We start from the raw sequence: 20,841 nt of genomic DNA, 5'->3' as shown, positions 1-20,841 counted from the left end.
ATTTTCAGAGTTTAACTGCAGAGTCTGATTAAGCAATCTAACAGGAATGAATGTTTCAGCACATAAAGGTGGTTTTTTTTTGTACCCTATATTTTGTTGTTGTTGTTAGCTCACAAACTGAGGTTCTAATTGTAAAATTTAGAGATTGAGGATTTGGCAAATGGAATTCTACTAATCATACTTTTTCTTGCTTGTATTTCCCTGATTAATAGGTGAGTCAGGCTCAGATCTGGAATACTTCAGCAGGAATTTAGGGGTGTCACACTCTCTGAGGTATGGACATTATATGATTTCTGAGAAGCCAAATTATTGTTTCCTTGCATATCACCTACTATATTCTGACAAATGACTTGGAAATCAATGGGAACTTGGCATACAAAAAGCATAAATCAAGCTTCGAATTGCGTTACATTGTGGCAGCTTTTAAAAGCTGATTTCACTTATTTATTAAAATAATAGACTTTAACTGAAACTGTGAAGCACTGAAAGATGTAGATGGCCTGCTGTCTGCCCACAGGCTATGATGTGAAGGAGACAGGAGATGCATGCCACTAATACTAGGTGCCATGGTCAGATGTGTCATTAATAGGCTGCATGCTTCCTGCTGAGAATTCACAGGCGGATAGAATCATTGCCAGTTGAGGGTGATCTGGTAGGCTTCTCCGGAAGCCCACTTCTGAGCAGGGTCTGAAAGATGAGTTTTCCTAATCCCTCAATAAATCTATGCTTGCTCAGCCCTCATGCCCTTTTCATATCTGTCATTTACAATTATTTTCATGATTATTAACAAAGGTCTGTCTCCCTGCCTAGACTGGTTCTGTTCATCATACTATCCCTGGCAGCTGATAGAACGCTCGGCTCACAAGTAGGTGCTTAATAAATATTTGTTGGATGAAGAACTATTTCTTGAGCTTTCTTATACACCAGGCACATGCCATGTATACTCATTTCCTCCTCACAATAGCTCTCAAGGTGTCATTACCTCCAGGAAGCTAACCAGTTAGCGTGTCATCTCTGGACTAATATCTAGCTCCAGTTGAGGTCTGGTGGGCTGCAAAGCTGGGGCTGCCCCCAGGACTCACACTGCAGGGTGAAGATGGGATGAAGGGCGCAAGACACTTGGGGGTGCCTGAGAAAACAGCTCCCGCCCAGAGCTCCAGTGTCCTTTCTCCTGGGAGTAAGAGGAGCCTGGGTAAACCTGACCTTGAAGGAGTCTTCTGATGGAATGTCCCTGGGCTTGTTGGTCCTGCCTGTCTCTCCTTCAGCCAGCCAGTTCTGCTCGGCTCCCTGCACACTTGGCTCCAAAAAAAATGAACCCGTGTTCCTGGGTGTCTGGTGTGACTCCAGGCTTCCAATCTACACCACTGAGCCTGACTTTTAGCACACCCCACTTTTCCACTGGTTCCACTTCTGACCTTGACCCATCTCATACCCCCTCCGTATGACTTATAGCTTCATCCTCTGTGTGTCTGTGGTTCTCACAGCAGGCGACCCTTGCCAGCTGTGCCCCACACTTATCTCCTTGATCTCTGTGTCCTGCTGAGTAGCGGGGATCCCAGCTCTCCATCCAGAGGAATTCAGGTGTCAACTGGAGCGGGCAGGGAACAATGGCACCAGGCGGAAGGCTGACACATTGCTGAGATACCGAGCAGACATGGTGGGATTAGCATGGAAGAAAGAGGGATGGCCAGAGGAGAGGGTGTCAGGGGAGAATTGGTGGCACTTGGCAATGATTTGATGCAGGTGTGGCCTGAGGGTGCGGCAGGGGAAGCGGGGAGAGAAGAGAGGCAGAGGGCACCCCTCCGGATATCTGTGTGGAAAACAGTATTGCCCAAACTTACAGCTGCCGCCTTTGATTTCCAGAATTTTCATTTTCCATAAGATTCCCTTCAAGCTTTACTTCAATCCTAGTTTCAAGTTCTGCTTCTCCACACACCCTGCATACTTAGTCATCCTGGATGGAGCAGTCATTCTTCAGACCACCTTGTTCCTCCAGCTTCCTTTCTGACTGTTCCCTTTCCTTCCATCTGCAGAAATCCTCTCCACCCCTCAAACGCAGATGGGCTACCATGTCCATGGAGCAGCCCCTGCTGATGCCAGTTGGAATAACGTCTCTTTTCTGTGCTTCCCTAGGGCTTAGTCCTCTTATCAAAGTCCTTCTCACATCCTGCCTCACACCACAACCATTGTACTCATGTCTGTTTCTCCACCAGACTGGGAGGAGACCAGGAATTACATCTTTTCCAGCTTCCGAGTCCCCAGTGACAGGTACTCACTTCTCTCTACCTGCTCCTCCTTTGCAATACTCATCAATGGAGTTTGACAGATATTGGTTGTAAATTTGGCACAATGTTAACCTCGAAGGCATGTGGAAGGGAGTGGGACTGGGGATCTACATGCCAGGGACATCTAACACATTGCCATGTTCTCTTGTATACTTGGTAGTGGATATATGGGAGTCATTGTGTTGTGATTCTATGTAACTTATACATATTTTAAAATACACTTCTGTTCCTACTTGAAAGTTAATAAAATCAAATTTTAAAAGAGATAAATATTGTATAAATTGCATCATCCTTTCTCCTTCTGTCAGAAGATAGCTCTTTCTCCCAATTATATTTCTTTTCCTTCATATAAAACATGCTAGAATAAAGACTCAGACTCATTTTTCTGACAGTTGATTCTCGTGATTTGATTTTGTTTACTTCCTTCTCTATTTTTATTTTACTTCTCTTTTCTATTTCTTTTTTTTGTAAAAAAAAAAAAAATTACTTATTTGGCTGTTCAGTTCAGTCACTCAGTCATGTCCAACTCTTTGTGACCCCATGGACTGCAGCACACAGGTCTCCCTGTCCATCACCAACTCCCGGAGTCTACACAAACTCGTGTCCATCGAGTTGGTGATGCCATCCCACCATCTCATCCTCTGTCCTCACCTTCTTCTCCTGCCTTCAATCTTTCCCAGCATCAGGGTCTTTACCAGTGAGTCAGTTCTTCGCAAAAGGTGGCCAAAGTATTGGGAGTTTCAGCTTCGGCATCAGTCCTTCCAATGAATATTCAGGACTGATCTCCTTTAGAATGGACTGGTTGGATCTCCTTGCAGTCCAAAGGACTCTCAAGAGTCTTCTCCAACACCACATTTCAAAATCATCAGTTCTTTGGCACTCAGCTTTCTTTCTAGTCCAACTCTCACATCCATACATGACCACTGGAAAAACCATACCTTTGACTGGAAGGACCTTTGTGGCAAAGTAATGTCTCTGCTTTTTAATATGCTATCTAGGTTGGTCATAACTTTTCTTCCAAGGAGCAAGCATCTTTTAATTTCATGGCTGTAGTCACCATCTACAGTGATTTTGGAGCCCCCCAAAATAAAGCCTATTACTGTTTCTATTGTTTCCCCATCTATTTGCCATGAAGTGAGGGACCAGATGCCATGATCTTAGTTTTCTGAATGTTGAGCTTTAAGCCAACTTTTCACTTTCCTCTTTCACTTTCATCAAGAGGCTTTTTAGCTCCTCTTCACTTTCTGCAATAACGGTGGTGTCATCTGCATATCTGACGTTATTGATATTTCTCCCGGCACTCTTGATTCTAGCTTGTGTTTCATCAAGCCCAGCGTTTCTCATGATGTACTCTGCACATAAGTTAAATAAGGAGGGTGACAACATACAGCCTTGACATAATCCTTTCCCGGTTTGGAACCAGTGTATTGTTCCATGTCAAGTTCTAACTGTTGCTTCTTGGCCTGCATACACATTTCTCAGGAGGCAGGTATGGTGGTCTGGTATTCCCATTTCTTAAAGAATTTTTCACAGTTTGTTGTGATCCACATAGTTAAAGGCTTTGGCATAGTCAATAAAGCAGAAGTAGATGTTTTTCTGAAACTTTCTTGCTTTTTCTACGATCCAACGGATGTTGGCAATTTGATCTCTGGTTCCTCTGCCTTTTCTAAATCCAGCTTGGAGAATTTTGAGCACTACTTTGCTAATGTGTGCTGCTGCTGCTGCTGCTAAGTCACTTTAGTCACGTCCGACTCTGTGCGACCCCATGGACGGCAGCCCACCATCCTGGGATTCTCCAAGCAAGATCACTGGAGTGGGCTACCATTTCCTTCTCCAATGCATGAAAGTGAAAAGTGAAAGTGAAGTCGCTCAGTCACGTCCAACTCTTAGCGACCCCATGGACTGCAGCCTACCAGGCTCCTCCGTCTATGGGATTTTCCAGGCAAGAGTACTGGAGTGGGTTGCCATTGCCTTCTCCCGCTAGTGTGTGAGATGAGTGCAATTGTGCAGTAGTTTGAACATTCTTTGGCATTGCCTTTCATTGGGATTGGAATGAAAACTGATCTTTTCCAGTCCTGTGGACACTGCTGTACCGGGTCTTAATTGCAACTTGTGGGATCTTTAGTTGCAGTGTGTGAACTCTCAATTGTGGCACACAAACTCTTAGTCGCAGCATGTGGGATCTAGTTCCCTAACCAAGGATCAAACCAGGGCCCCCTGCACTGGGAGCGCAGAGTCTTAGCCACTGGACCGCCAGGGAAGTCCCTACATCTTTCTTAACCATTTCCAACTATTGGTGCTATTCTGATGAGTGGCAATCTTAGGATAATGGGTGAAAGGAAGTTCTTACATTTGAAAAATCTAAATAGGTATGTTATTGATTAATGGAGAGGCATGACAACAAATGGATGCATTTTAAAATCCTCTATGAACTAGGAATCATTACCTTAGTAAAGATAGAGTGGACTAGAAGCTTCTTTAATTTGAAGGACAAGATGAAGTGTGCATGAAAGGGCGTGGGGCAAAAACAGTCCATTTTGGCAAAAATAATACTTCACAAAGTCTTTTGGATGAGTTATTCCCTCCCCAACCCCGAGAGTTAAGGCTGTTACCAGAGGGAAATAGGGAGATAAATTTATTGCTTATTGAAAGAATATAATATTTAGGTTATCATTTGAGATACTTTCATCTGCAGATAATAGCAGGCCCAAGTTGGAGTGACATAAATTATAAGAAGACGCATTATCTTACCCAACAGAATTCTGAGTAGGGTGTTTCCCAAGCTGGTGAACTCAAGAACTCCCCTCACTGAGCACCTGGTTCTTTCCTCCTTTTCCTCTCTGCTGCCTTCTACTTGTTGGCATTGTCTTCAGGCTTCCCCTCTCATGGTTTCAAGGACAGTTTGTACTAAATGGTGGCCCCACAGCACATTCTTCCACCACTCTGTTCTTTTTAAAAGTGAAAAGCTGTTATAGGAAGCCCCCTTCTGGAAAGACTTCTCCTCATGTCAGAGCATCTAGAGTTGGGTCACAAGTGTGCGTGCTAAGTCATAGTTTTTCCAGGCCAGGTGGCAATTGGGTCACAGACCTACCCTTAAACCCAACGATGACAGCACAGGGGGATTGAGACCATTGTGACTGGTTTGAAAGTGAAAGTGAAAGTCGCTCAGTCGTGTCTTGACTCTCTGTGACCCCATGGGCTATACAGTCCATGGAATTCTCCAGGCCAGAATACTGGAGTGGGTAGCCGTTCCCTTCTCCAGGGGATCTTCCCAACCCAGGGATCGAACCCAGGTCTCCTGCATTGCAGGCGGATTCTTTACTGCTGAGCCACCGGGGCAGCCCAAAAATACTGGAGTGAGTAGCTGTTCCTTTCTCCAGAGCATCTTCCTGACCCAGGAATCGAACCAGGGTCACCTGCATTGCAGGCAGATTCTTTACCAGCTGAGTACCAGGGTTAGAAGGACTCAGATTGGCCTGGTTCCTTAAGCAGGGAGAGAAATTGACTGTCAGAATGAAAACAGGTCTCTGTAAACATGGAAGAAGAGGAAACAACTGATGAGTGCCTCCTAGAATGCTCCTCATCCTAAGGAGATGTGCAGAGAGAAACTGATTGAAAACAAAACACAGGCTTCCCCCTCGGGACAACCTTTTGAGGCACACTAAAGCTCATGCATTGGAGAAGGAAATGGCAACCCACTCCAGTGTTCTTGTCTGGAGAATCCCAGGGACGAGGGAGCCTGATGGGCTGCCGTCTATGGGGTCGCACAGAGTCGGACACTACTGAAGTGACTTAGCAGCAGCAAGGCTCTTCATCAGCATGTGTCCTCGTCCAGCATTTCATGATGGGTGTCCACAGGGTTGTCATAGGGCCATCATTTCCTCCAAAGATATGTCTATTTTCAGATGGACTGTGAAAATAGCCCAACTATTTCTACATAGAAAGGTGATTATCAGTGTGTGATAGTACAAAGACAGGCACAGTGTTTGTAGTGAAGAGTTGAATGGTTGTCATTATCTTTCTTTTGTGATCTTATGCCACTTTCCTCGTAGGAATTATGTCTTGTCCATTGAACGATGTCTTGGCAAGGCTGTATGTAAATCGAGGTTTCTTGCCCATCAGCCAAGGGGTGACATGTGACCTGAACTAGATGAATCTGACCCACTTTCTCAGGACTTTGAATTTATAGTGACATGAGAATGGAAAATATTGTTTGAGTTCTTCATTCTGGCAGTTAAATTGCATCATTCCTGCTTTTAGACTCCCTAGGATCCACCCACCCCCTCCAAACTGCCTTGATCCTGAGTTTGGTTCTCCAGCCTTCTCTTCGATTCCACAAGCTACCAGTAACATCCTTGCAAAAAGATCATTTCCTGCTTCAGTAGCCTGCTATATACAACCTCTAACATCTATTTTATTTCATAAAATCATAGGATGTTTGAGCTGTAAGAAATCTTAGAAATCATCTGGTCAGTGCCCTCATTTTACAGCTGACGAAATTGAATCTCCCAGAGGTTGAGGGTTTCTCTCAAGGTCACATCACAGAGCTTGTCAGTGACAGAACTGGAAATAGACAGGGTCTCCTTTGTCCAGGGTAGTGCAGCCTGCTTTTTATTTTCATTCCTTTTTATTATAAACCACAGCCTGCCTTACTCCTCTTTCTCTCATACTTAATACAGAATGGTGACCTTAAAATTTTCATTTCTCCCCTAAATTCATAATTTGCTTTGAGGAGTTAAAAACTTTGTTTCGGAGATAGTCCTTTCAGAGATTTGGCATCTGGTAAAGACAGGCATCAGTTTATATCCTTATATGGAGCCTTAACTAGTTTCAACAATCTATAAAGAAATTCATGTTTGGAAAGGAAGTGGTTTGCTCTAGGGAAACATATGGGTTAAAGTGATCATCTCCCATTTTTGACTTTAGCTTCTAGCTGTGTGCATTTGGAGAAAGTCTTCCTCGATTCCCACTAAAAGATATATATCTGCTCTATTTTTTCAGTCACCTTAGGGGAATCATAGCTTAGACAACTGCTGCCAAAACAGCCCAATGTTAGGGTAGGAATTGGGAAGAGGTTTTCCCTGGTGGCTCAGTTTTTAAAGAATCCATCTGTAATGCAGGAGACCCAGGTTCAATCCTTGGGAGGGGAAGATCTCCTGGAAAAGGAAATGGCAACCCACTCCAGTATTCTTGCCTGGGAAATCCCATGGACAGAGGAGCCTGGTGGGCTATACAGTCCATGGGGTTGCAAAGAGTCAGACAAGACCTTAGCAACTAAACTATCACCACCACCACTTTAGGCACTAAAAATGTACTGGTTAATTCGTTTATCTCACAATATCTGAAAGTAAGTACTCTTATCAGGATCCCAATTTACAGATGAAGAAAGTAAGGCACAGAGAGGTTAAGTAACTTGCTTAAGGATACACAGATTTAAGTGGCAGAGCTGAGATTTGAACTACGTGGTCTCAGTTCAAAGTCCATGCCCTTAACACTCTGTTATATCTTAATTATTAACTCTCGCTATGGAGATAAAAGTAGATTCATTTTCTTAGGAAAAGAAGATTGTCCAATATCTTTTTGTACACACTTCTAGCAAGGTGGGGGAGGTTCTGTAGCATGACTCTCTTGTGCCCCAGTGATGCTTGGAGCATACACTTATGAACACCATCAAACTGCAAGTACTCCTACACAACAAATGTTTTTCTTGTCTCTACCCATGCAACCAAATACATCTAAAGAACTTGATTAGTTGGTAGTTGTGAGATGAATTGCACAGAGGATGCTCTGGATGCTCATCAAATAGGATCAAAAGTGAATCATTTAATAGATTATTTAAGAGTTAAATTCTTTGAACTCATCTCAAGATCCCCTGTGGTGAAAGGTACTAATTACAATGCAAAAACAGCCAAATATTGATTAGAAAATGCTAGGAACTAAGTGCCCAGAAAGTCCTTTTCTGCTTACTGGATTTAAAACACATTTTTCTGCTTGAAGTTTGTTACAGAGAAACAGGAAATCATCTCCATTCCCCACCCTATTTTGGCAAACAAAGTTAAGTTTTATTTTAAGCAATTTATCAAAACAAAGTTCCACTATGTCAAAACAAATTGACAGTGCTTAATGCTTACATCACAGTAAGATTTTTTTGGACATTATTCTTTATTCAGAGTGAAAAATTCAGTAGAAAAAAAAGGGTGTTTAAAAATTGTCTATTTTATTCAAGCTCTTTTAATTACAGACTAATGCTAGAATAAAAGTTCATTATTCAGTAGTAGTTGTTGCTTTTTTAATAGAATAATTCGATCAATGTGAGCAAAAAAGGCATGTTTTAGTGGCAGAATTCACACAGGCTGTATTCCTGAGAATTTGCTGGTTTGCATGGATGGGCGGTGCTGGAGGAGCAGTAGGGAGAATGAGGTGGGAGGAGGCTTCTTGCCTCTCTTGGGAACTGGTGCTAAGAGCCCTGGGTGTATAGCGCCCCCTCCCTGAGGACCAGGTTGGCTTACCTGTGCCCCAAACAAGCTAGTATCTGAGCACCATTAACAAGTACTGGTATCTGATGTAGAAATTATCCAGTAAGTGTTTGTGCACTTAATAAATGGAATGTTATTGGAGCCCAGACAAGGGCACTGAAATCAAGGAAGAAGAAATGAGAGACTTTCTGGAGGAAGGGACACAATCCAAGACTTAAAGGAGAAGTTGGACAGAGTGGAAAGAACATATATGAAGGCACTTGGGCAGTTGTGTACAGAAAAGAGGGGTTTACTTTAAGATCTATGTGTCCTCCAACACACACACACACACACACACACACACACACACACACACACACACACACGCATGGGCTCCTGACATGCAGGAGATGGAAGCATGCTCTCTTTGACATAGTAATAACCATGCTATTCTGTTTCAAGGACACTGTGGTAATTAACGTGGGAGAGGGACGGGCTTTGTTAAACTTGAGAATGTCAGGGTTCTGCAGGGGAAAGTTGACAATACTGTGATCCATTGTGATATTTTTCATACTCTATAATTTGAGCTTGTAACTGCTTAGCCAATTAAAGTTTAAGCAGACAGCCCTTAAATACTACTGCACAACTGAAAGAATAATTTATTACACACAGAGTTATTGGAAGAGAGGGAAGCCAGACTGTATTCAGAGGAACACCACTGAAGGTGGCTGTTAATTTTTGCTCCAGATATAGGCTTCCCTGTTTAACTTAGAGAGAAGCTGCACCTTCAAGCCCCCTTTTGGAGAGTTCCAATGCACAATAGTACATTAAAACGTTTAGGAAGTCCTTAGGGTTAAAAAAAAAAAAAGGTTTATTAATGGTTAACCCGCTTCTCAGGAAAGTTCTTTTTTTTTCCTTCCCGATTATCACTGAGTACATTTTTGAATCACTGCAGTGAGAAAAGATTGATACACCGGAGGAAATCTCATCCCTCTTTGGGGGTTATATTATAGCCAGATTTCTAAAAATCCAGTCTAAGATAAATTTCATTAAAGCACAATTTGTGCTAATGATGCTATGCTGATTTTAGGAATGCACTGTTCTGACATTATCAATAACGTCGAATTTCTCAGTTCATACGGGCCGCTGATGGGCTCCAATCAGTGCACCGTAGCACCTGCATAAGTTAAACTGCCACTACACAGAGCTGAGAGGGAGCGTGGTGCAAGGGTCCATATACAAGGATCTCTGTGGGTTTTGCCCTTGAGTCGATGAGGAATTGATGAAGGTGCCCTAAAAGGTAAGCGGGACCAGACAATAAAGGACTTTGTTTGGGTATTCTCCCAGATGCTGGGGTCCAGCCAATGAAGGTTTCAATTAAAGGAATAACCAGATTTGCACTCTTAGGGAATCTACGCTGATACTAGCACAATGAGTGATTAGAGGGGAACTAATACCTGCACTGACACCAGGTTGGTATCATAGGGGAGGAAAAATAATTACCCCCTACCATTCTGAGTCCTCTTGAGAAACCTATATGCAGGTCAGGAAGCAACTGGACATGGAACAACAGACTGGTTCCAAATAGGAAAAGGAGTACGTCAAGGCTGTATATTGTCACCCTGCTTATTTAACTTATATGCAGAGTACATCATGAGAAACGCTGGACTGGAAGAAGCACAAGCTGGAATCAAGATTGCCGGGAGAAATATCAATAACCTCAGATATGCAGATGACACCACCCTTATGGCAGGAAGTGAAGAGGAACTCAAAAGCCTCTTGATGAAAGTGAAAGTGGAGAGTGAAAAAGTGGGCTTAAAGCTCAACATTCAGAAAACGAAGATCATGGCATCTGGTCCCATCACTTCATGGGAAATAGATGGGGAAACAGTGGAAACAGTGTCAGACTTTATTTTTTTGGGCTCCAGAATCACTGCAGATGGTGATTGCAGCTGTGAAATTAAAAGACACTCCTTGGAAGGAAAGTTATGACCAACCTAGATAGCATATTGAAAAGCAGAGACATTACTTTGCCAACAAAGGTCCATCTAATCAAAGCTATTGTTTTTCCAGTAGTCATGTATGGATGTGAAAGTTGGACTGTGAAGAAAGCTGAGCGTCAAAGAATTGATGCTTTTGAACTGTGGTGTTGGAGAAGACTCTTGAGAGTCCCTTGGACTGCAAGGAGATCCAACCAGTCCATTCTAAAGGAGATCAGTCCTGGGTCTTCTTTGGAAGGACTGATGCTAAAGCTGAAACTCCAATACTTTGGCCACCTCATGCGAAGAGTTGACTCATTGGAAAAGACCCTGATGCTGGAAGGGATTGAGTGCAGGAGGAGAAGGGGACAACAGAGGATGAGATGGATGGATGGCATCACCGACTCTATGGACATGAGTTTGGGTGAACTCCGGGAGTTAGTGATGGACAGGGAGGCCTGGCGTGCTACAATTCATGGGGTCGCAAAGAGTCGGACACGACTGAGCGACTAAACTGAACTGATTCTGAGTTCTTAACTGAGACCCCTGTAGTAAAAGGCAGATTGACAAGAGAAAAACAATCAGAAATTTACTAACTTGTAATCTCATGTATCAGAGAAGGCAATGGCACCCGACTCCAGTACTCTTGCCTGGAAAATCCCATGGACAGAGGAGCCTGGTAGGTTGCAGTCCATGGGGTTGCTAAGAGTCAGACACGACCGAGAGACTTCACTTTCACTTTTCATTTTCATGCATTGGAGAAGGAAATGGCAACCCACTCCAGTGTTCTTGCCTGGAGAATCCCAGGGAGGGGGAGCCTGGTGGGCTGCCGTCTATGGGGTCGCAGAGAGTTGGACATGACTCAAGCAACTTAGCAGCAGCAGCAATCTCATGTATACAAGGTGATACCCAGGGAAAAATGAGTAACTCAAAGAGGTAGCTTAGAATTCGGACTTAAATCCTGAATTCTAAATAGGGAAGGGGGCAGGAGATGTCAGCCTCTTAAGTTCAGTTCAGTTCAGTCGCTCAGTCGTGTCTGACTCTTCGTGACCCCATGAATCGTAGCACGCCAGGCCTCCCTGTCCATTACCAACCCCCAGAGTTCACTCAGACTCATGTCCATTGAGTCAGTGATGCCATCCAGCCATCTCATCCTCTGTCGTCCCCTTCTTCTCCTGTCCCCAATCCCTCCCAGCATCAGAGTCTTCTCCAATGAGTCAACTCTTCGCATGAGGTGGCCAAAATACTTAGGGTCAAGCAAATGATTTTTTGGAAAGATGAGTGGACCCTTAGAAGAATAGATGGGAAATATGATGGTTTGTGATAAAGTCTGTCTGGAAGTGGTGTTGACTGCTAGTCTCCTCTTCTGTATTGAGGCAATTTTCCCTGGTTGTTGAAACTCCAAGTTTAGGAATCTATGACAACTGAGTCCCTTATGGAGTATCTGTCTTCAGATAGGTAAGGGAAGTTCAAAGCCTCTCCCTGTATTTGCTGTTTTTCAAGGGCCTACAGCTCAACAGTAATCAACATACCAAAGCAGCATATTTGGGGATGGCATGTCCTGAACCCCTACAGTCATATATTGGAGTGGCATATGCTGCCATCCTTCAGTATCTCTTATGCCAGTTCACAGGAATGATGAGAAGAAAGGGAAACAAGACGGAGGCAATGGGATCCAGGAAGCTGACTCTATGGTTGGAATCCAGGAGTGATGTTAGGGTTCCAGGTAGAAATTTTCGTGTTATCAACATATAGGTGGATGCTTCCCTGGTGACTCAGAAGAATCCACTTTCCAATGCAGGAGACGTGTGTTGGATCCTGGGGTCGGGAAGATCCCCTGGAAAAGGGAGTGGCAACCTACTCCAGTATTTTTGCCTGGGAAATCCTATGGACAGAGGAGTCTGGCAGGCCACAGTTCATGGGGTCACAATGAGTCAGACACAATTTAGTGACTAAACAATATCAACAACAAGCAGAAACTATGGATATACCTAGTGGATTAGTATATTTGTCTTTCAAACTGATTTATATGGTTTTGGATAAGAGACCTGCAAAGTGAATTTCAAGTTGAACCCTATTCGGTAGAATGCACAACAGTTGCCATAATGTTGTGAACTAGTTGGATGAATATATGGATGAATGGATGATTGAATGAATAAAGGGTAGAGGTTCATTAAAATCAATAGATATTTTCCTCTTTTACTTTATTTCATGATTTGTTTTAGTTTTAGCTCCGGAAACAAGAAAAAAATATGACTATCTCAAAGAGACAAAAGGCAACAGCGGGTGGATGGTTTGGAGGCAACACATGGAGGACTTTATTCCTGCACTTAAAAATCAATGAGCCTTTTGCTTTTAAGCCAAGTGGTTTCAGACCATTGATGTATATTATTCCCATTAGGTATCGATGCCCTAGCAGTGACTGACCAACTGCTGCCTTCGCAGCAATCCAGATGGAGATGACCAGTCAAGTGACAGACTTGTTACTTTCAGCAAGCAAGCCTGTTATTTCACACATGACTTCCTTTGAGTAAATGTGAGTTTTCACTCTACATACCTGGCCAGAAATCAAGTGGTTTTGCAAGAGAGATGTGGGATATCAGGCATTGGATTGTGACACCCATATGTTATATAAATGGCCATACTATGGTCCTTGGGGGCTGCAGAATAGTCCAAGACTCCTTAATAATCAATCACACCACCATCAAGGCAATAGACAGGGCAGGTTGGAAGCAAGTTTTCCATTACCACTGATGGATGACTTTCACCTTTTTGTGGAAGAGTAGTTTTGACTCTTCATGAATCATAGAGGACATACTTAAAATGCCCAGCTGTGGCCCTAAACAGTCAAAAATATTTTCATACTTCTCTACAGGCATCAAATAGTTTGGGCAATGCCAAGTAAGTTACAATCCATTTCTGTAGTTAGGGAAGGTCGTTAGGACTCAGATTCATTATCTGCTGAGACTTTTCTTTGTTTTCTATTTATTACTCTCCTTTGAGTGAAATAGAGCTGCAGGAGTGGAACAGAGACCTCAGTTCATTCATCCCTGACACATTATTCGTGTCTACCATTTCTCCATAAATTTGGAGAGGAAGAGATAGAAATTGCAAATGCAGGGATTTAAATCCCCTTGGGCTACATTTGTCAAGATGAGCAGATTGTAAACTGCCTCTTGCAAATATGATAAGCATTTGGGCATCAAGCTAATAACCGGGAACCACAGACTCATTCATTTGTGTGGTGTTTCCCTCCAGAAGTTTCTGAAATTGCTTCTGTAGTCATTACATAGACCTAGAATTGTTCAGGTTTAGCAGGAAGATTAGACACACTACACTATTTGGCTAAGGAAGTTGGCTTTTTCCAGTGAGATTGAAATGACAATTTTTTTCTGTTTATATCATCACAATCTTTACAAACTATGCACTTGGAATACTTGATTTGGGCTTTTCTGAGAAAACAAGGAGAGATCTGTATAATCCTTTGAATTGTCTTAGAGCTTTATAGGCACATTGATGACAAAGAAATCCAAATCATTAAGATGCTCTCACTCACAGTTATGGCCGTTCTGTTGAAAAATAACCTTTGTATTTTACACTTTAAGTCCCTGGCAGGACCCTATCCTCTTATCTTCTTCAACAGAAGCTATTTTCTTTTCCTTCTTGTTTTGACCTTTAAAAATTTCACTACATAAGTCATCCATTAGTACATTTTCATTATAAAAATATTACAAATAACACTGGAGTTCCCTTTGATTATTATGTCAAATTCTGAAGTTCTCCCAATCCTACTACAACCCTATCCATCTTTGGTCATAAGCATCATTAATAGTTTTGTGTGTATCTCTCCAGACTTTCTTCCAGGAATGTGTGTGTGTGTATGTGTGTGTAGTATATTTATGTGTATGCACATATTATTTGAGATAAATATACTATAAGTACCATGCCACAGGTTTCTTTTTTCATGCAGTGATTCTGGAGCTCTGTTAGTACAGACAGCTGTTCCATCTTGCTATGGATTGAATGTTTATATCCTCCCAAAATTATATGTTGAAGCCAATGTGGTTATATTTGGAGGATGGCTTTGGGGAAGTAATTAGGTTACAAGTAAGGGTGGAGACCTCATGAATGAGATTAGTGCCCTTATAGGAAGAGACATAAGAGAGCTTGCTTCCTCTGTCTCTTCATTCTCTGCCATGTAAAGATGCAATGAGAGGACAGCCATCTGCAAAGCCAGAAGTGGGCTCTCACCAGGCACCAGATCTGCCAGTACCTTGATCTTATCCAGAGAAATAAATGTTTATTGTTTGAGCCATCTAGTCTATGGTATATTTATAACAGCAGCCCAAACAGACTAAGACACATTCTTTCTAGTCTTTTTTAACCATTGCATAATATCTCATAGTATTGGTAGACCATAGTTAACAAATAAGGGTGGTTACTAAATAGGTGGTTCTAATTTCTCACTATAGGCTACCCCTGCCTGATGAAGAGTCTTGAAAAATCCATTATAGAGTGAATTCTTCTTAGTAGAAAAGTGTAAATTCCATTTACTTTAATGAAAAAAAAAATGTTTATGTACTTCTAAGCGCCTAAATCATGCTCATTTATGCTCCAAAACCATATAACATTAACATGGACACAAGGATTTCTATAGTTAATATTAACTTGGCCAGATATTCTCCATCATTAATTACCCTATCATACACCTGTTTCCATTCTTTCAGTGTTTACAGATTGAACACTTAAGACTTTGATGTATTTGTTCATTGAACAAATCACTGCTTAGCCCCTATTATGAGTCAAACACTGCTTTGCATGCTGGGAATATATTAACAGACAAAAAATTCCTGTCTCATGGAAATTAAATCCTAACACAACAGACAAGTAACAGACAAGTAATGAAATAGAGCAAGACCTTATGGTCCTTCCCCCCCAGCCATGTTCTCAGCCTGCCTTTTGTCTGTGGAAAAACTTTAGCCAAAGAATAAGTTTAACCAGAGAAGTGAGAAAATGCAGAAATGAAGGAAAGCAGTCAGAGGAGACCAAATAATAATAATGATGTCACTAAGCATAATCAAAGACCTTTCGTTCCTCCTCAAGGGCTGCAGATAATATTCTGAGCTATATCCTGTCAGCTGTGTTATAAATGCTGACACCCCCACCAAGTGGAGAAGTTAACCACGTGATGCCCAGACTATAGCCATGACATAGCAGCCACAGTTCTGAGAACTGGCCTCAAGGAAATGGGAACACACTGACCCCAGAACTGAAGATTAGCTGTACTTAAAACAATCACGATGACACTGGTCAAACCACAGATGACCAATCTCAAGATGACTGTCAGAGCTGACTGTGCCCTTTCTGCATGTAGCCCTCTCTCTCTATGAAAGCTCTTATTCCCTGACTGTTGGGAAGAAGTTGGCGTCCATCTTCCCCCTCCCCATTACTAGCATCCAAAATCAAGCTTTCCTTTCCACCAATCCAGCTTCTTTAATAGCTTTTGAGTGGTGAGTAGTTGGACCTTGGTTCAGTAGCAGTAAGATATAAATGATGGTAGACAGTGATATATCCTAAGGAGAAAAAAACAAAGCAGGGAAAGGGAATATTGGGAGGATTGAAATTTGACCTGGAGATACCTCACCAAGAAGGAGGCTTTTGATTAAAAAGCCCAAAGAAGTGAAGGAGGGATGTGTGAAGCTGTCTAGAAGAAAATTATCCTCTATATATAAGATGCCCTATATCCTCTGACTAAGATGCCCTCTAGGACCAAATAATTCTTTCTGACAGAAATGGCCAGTCTTTTTGTCCTGCAGTTCATCATTGGTTTCTCGTCCTTCATCACATTTCTTAGCAGCAGATTTTTTTTCCCCAAGGATAGCAGACTAAAGTTTTCTTGCAGAAGTGTTAAGAGGCGATCACAGTTTTCAGTGATAAATGGATCGCTCAGCATGAGATTTATAACATGAGGGAGAATGGGACACATAGGCTACCCACTTTCTCTTGGGAGGCATCGGCAGGAAAAATGTGGTTAGGCTTCTGACAGGGAGATTTGTGGAGCAATCTGTCTCTGCCTGAGGCCACTGGCTAGAGAAAGAGCCCAGGTATTAGCTGGAAGAGAAGAACTCAACCCAAGTGAAAATGAGCAACTTTTTTTATGACCAGGTATCTGCTTGTCGGGGGGCTCTGGCTAGCATTTTATATACTCCCTCGATATAAATCCTATCTCTTCTGATTATCATTTGGATAATCTAAGGCAGATTATTTAATCTCTCTGAGGTTTGCTTTTCATCTGGAAAATAAGTATGATAATAGTTGCTATCTCATAAGGATGATATTGGGAATTAAATTGAGACCATGGAGGTAAAGTGTCTGTAACATAGTTAAGTAGTTTGTGAATAAAGACATTGTCACCACCAGCATCATTATCATCACCATAACTACTACCATCATCTTTATCACCACCACCAAAATCATCAGCGTCATTACAGCCACCATCACCACCACCACCATCATCGTCAGTGTCAACACCACCATCGTCATCATCATCACTGCCAATACCACCACCACCATCATCATCTCTATCACCACCACCACCACCACCATTTCTTGGGCTTAACAGGGAACAGCACCAAGTTCAAGGACAAGCAGGCATTACCAAGTGCATCTTTAAAATACTTATCGGTATCTCGCAGCCCATGGTACTAAAGATTCAACAGAGAGGCTGCCTAAAATTGGTAATCTTCAAGGCAAGGGAAGCATAAAACCACGCAAGCTCCAAGTAGGTAGTAGAGGGTTAAGGATTTCCAGGAAGGGTGGCGATTTACAAATGGGATTCCTTAGCACCAGTGACAGGGGAGGAGGAGGAAATGGAACCATTTTAGGACAATCAAAGGCACCTGTGAAACAGGCTGCAGTGCTGATGCTGACCAGGGAGCTGCATGATGTAAATATCTGTGAAGAGGTGCGGAGGCCTGCTGTGAGAAGCACCCAGGGGCCCAATAACCTTGCACGGCTTCATTCTGTGTCTCTTTGGCCCCGGTGTGTTCTCAGTTGCATGGAAACAACCACAGCAGAAGACCAAATCTTTCAGCTACTAATCCACCTCACAGTATAAAGAGAGCTAAACACATAAGTATTCAGCTATAACTAAAAAGAACATGTTAGTTTTATCTTTTGCTGAGAGGCTCTACAGAAGAGTTTACAATACTAACTGGTTAGGCCAAAATGACAGGGGTTTGAATCCTGGCTCTGTTTTACCACTTGTGTAAGGTTAGATGAGTTCTAAAATTCCTTGCATCTAAATGTTCTCATTTGGGCAGCGGAAATTGTAGTATCTACTCATTAGGGTACTTACAGAGAGTAAATGGGACGATATATACAAAACAATCAGCACGGTGCCCAGCACACAGTAAATACACATTAATGATTATTATTGAAGATTTTTGGCTGGATTGTTTTCTGGTGAGGTAAATGGGGAAGGAGAATATAAATGTAGAGAAGGAGAAAGGGAAGAAGAGGAGAGGATGTGAAAAGCTTATCTTAGAAGAGAGGCTCTTAATGACTGTCAAGAAAGTCCTGAGAGAGAAAAAGGATCAAGATGGCAGGGACTCAAAGGCAGAGAATTAGTTTTGCTTTTTTGCCAAGGTTTTATCCATCTGCTCTTGGCTTCTATGCTGACTTTTCCCGCCAAATGGCAGCTCTAGAAACCTAGTGGTAAAACCCAGGGCAGGGAGACAGACCACGTGGGAATCACCCTAAACTTTTGTTCTCAGGGGAGTCATATACGAAATATACATACTATTCTTTTGCAGTATGGAATTTATTTGAGACTAATAGAAGACACAGGCCTTCAAGTGAGTCAGCAGTGACCACAGGCAGACATAATCCTATTGCTTTTTGGCTGCCAGCTCATGCAGAGAAAAAACACTCTCTGATCCAGACAAAGGTAACAGCTTTAATTCCAACACAAAATTCTTATCCTACAAAATCAGGTTCTATTCCCAGTCTATGATGGCTCTAGACACCAGAAATATCAGAAACACCATCAATTTCTTACTATTGGGCTGTAATAAGCTAATCATTGCTAAAAGTAAAATGCCCAAAGGGTAGACTAACTCAGATGATTTTCAGGAGCTAAGCGCGTATACACACAAAAGAACTCAGATTTGTTTAACAGCAGACATTGCAGTGGAGCATCTATTATAGGCAAATATACAGAAGTAAAGTCGCTCAGTCATGTCCGACTTTGAGACCCCATGGACTGTAGCCTACCAGGCTCCTCCATCCATGGGATTTTTCAGGTAAGAGTACTGGAGTGGATTGCCATTTCCTTCTCCAGGGGAATCTTCCCATCCCAGGGGTCGAACACAGGTCTCCCGCGTTGTAGGCAGATGCTTTACTGTCTGAGCCACCGGGGAAGTTTTTTAAATATACAGAAAATGAACATAAAGCTGAATAAGTTATGAGATAGCTAGAAAAATACAACAAATGGTTAACTACATGATTTTGTTTTTTCAATGTGAAGAATGGCTGGTCTGAATCCACTCTGATGGCTTTTTGAATCTTAATCAACTACAAAATCAAGGCAAAATTGCAGTTCTGAAATGAATTTTCATTATGATTTCTTCTGATGTGATTTTACAAACCAACAGTTTAAGAAACCAAGTTGAAGCCTGGATCTGAATATCAGAATGCAGGGCACGCTTAAGAGGAAGATCAAAGGGCAATTTTGACATTACAAAAAACTAGCTTGACCCTGAAGAATAACTGCTTTTATAAAATTAAATATGAATTAAAGTCATGTGTATGATCCACCCCATCTGTTCAGCATACCTACATATTACAAATGTATACATTTTTTTTTTAAGAAAGAAGGGAAACATGCTTATTTCACATTTTTGCTGAATTACTTCCTAAGACGTTATGTCGTAGAGCTCTGGGATGGCTGTGACTGGAATCTGCCTGCTTTTGTTTCTAACTTAAGCACAGCCTGGCAGCCTGTGCAGAATTTAACTTTCCAGATATGGGATCACCTTGGGGCAGCTGACTTCTATTAATACAAAACACAGGAGACACTTATTTCTGGGTTCAGATTTCTCTCACGTAATCTGGACGTAATCTGTCCAAGGTGCCTCTTCCCCTTGGAGTTCTGCAGCTGAGGTCCATGGTCCACCCCTTGGTGGGTGCAGCTGAAGCGGCTCATCCCTGGTGTTGCCCATCCAGCCACATGGCTCATTTAACCATGGGCTTGATGTACAGCCTAGTGTGAGACCCGGAGGAAAGGGAGGCTTTTGTCTGAAGTTCAGGATTAAATACTTTCCTCTAAGAGTTGGGATTTTGCCCTTTAGAGCTGCATGTATCAATACCCCAAAGCAATTTTCTTGGACGCATTTTGCTTTGAATTTGAAATATGCTTTTGAAGCTTTTTATTTAATAAGGCACAAGCATAGGCACAAGACTACATTCATTATTTAGACTAGAACTTCTTTTGCACTTGATGTAAGAAAAAAAAAAAAGAAGGCTGGCACGCATGTTCAGGGTAATTGCATAGATTGAAATGAACCCAATTTCTGTAAAGGATTATTGAAGGAATACAAAACTTTCAGAGTAAGTCTGTTAAATCATTGATTCAGTAACTGATTGACATTTGCTCAGATCTGGATCATGTGCTTTGCTAGCTTTTAAAGCAAAGCAAAGAAGAAATTATTTAAAAGTGATGGTGAAAAACAGTATTGAAAGAGAGCAATCCTGGAGAGTGGATATATTTTAAATGATGATTCTCTCTTAAATAATGTAATTCACAGACCATGGAGCTAGGCCCCAGGAATCATCTCTCAGCCTGTGTTTTCACTTGGCAATCCTCACATCCTATCATTAAAAGATACATACTGCTACTGCTGCTGCTAAGTCGCTTCAGTCGTGTCCGACTCTGTGCGACCCCAGAGACGGCAGCCCACCAGGCTCCCCCGTCCCTGGGATTCTCCAGGCAAGAACACTGGAGTGGGTTGCCATTTCCTTCTCCAATGCATGAAAGTGAAAAGTGAAAGTGAAGTCGCTCAGTCGTGTCCGACTCTGTGCGACCCCATGGACTGCAGCCTTCCAGGCTCCTCCATCCATGGG

General features: G+C 42.3%; 1 protein-coding gene across 11 annotated transcripts in view; it reads left to right on the top strand.

Moving 5' to 3' along the window:
• TMEM156 (transmembrane protein 156) overlaps positions 1 to 20,264 on the top strand; it is a 66,342-nt gene extending 46,078 nt beyond the window's left edge. The window contains exons 8-10 of one of the 11 annotated variants that reach the window (XR_009494792.1): positions 213 to 273; positions 811 to 865; positions 2,214 to 20,264. The gene's annotated coding sequence lies outside the window, so the exon portion shown is untranslated. Of the gene's footprint in view, positions 1 to 212 lie in introns of all 11 variants that reach the window. The other 10 variants (XR_009494789.1, XR_009494793.1, XR_009494794.1 and 7 more) reach the window with 10 other exon arrangements.
• Positions 20,265 to 20,841: the final 577 nt, after the last annotated feature.

This window comes from Bos taurus, chromosome 6 (genome assembly GCF_002263795.3).
Source record: "Bos taurus isolate L1 Dominette 01449 registration number 42190680 breed Hereford chromosome 6, ARS-UCD2.0, whole genome shotgun sequence".
NCBI classification, from domain to species: domain Eukaryota; kingdom Metazoa; phylum Chordata; class Mammalia; order Artiodactyla; family Bovidae; genus Bos; species Bos taurus.
The sequence above is the reverse complement of the archived record's forward strand: the minus strand, read 5'-3'. Positions and strand labels throughout refer to the sequence as shown.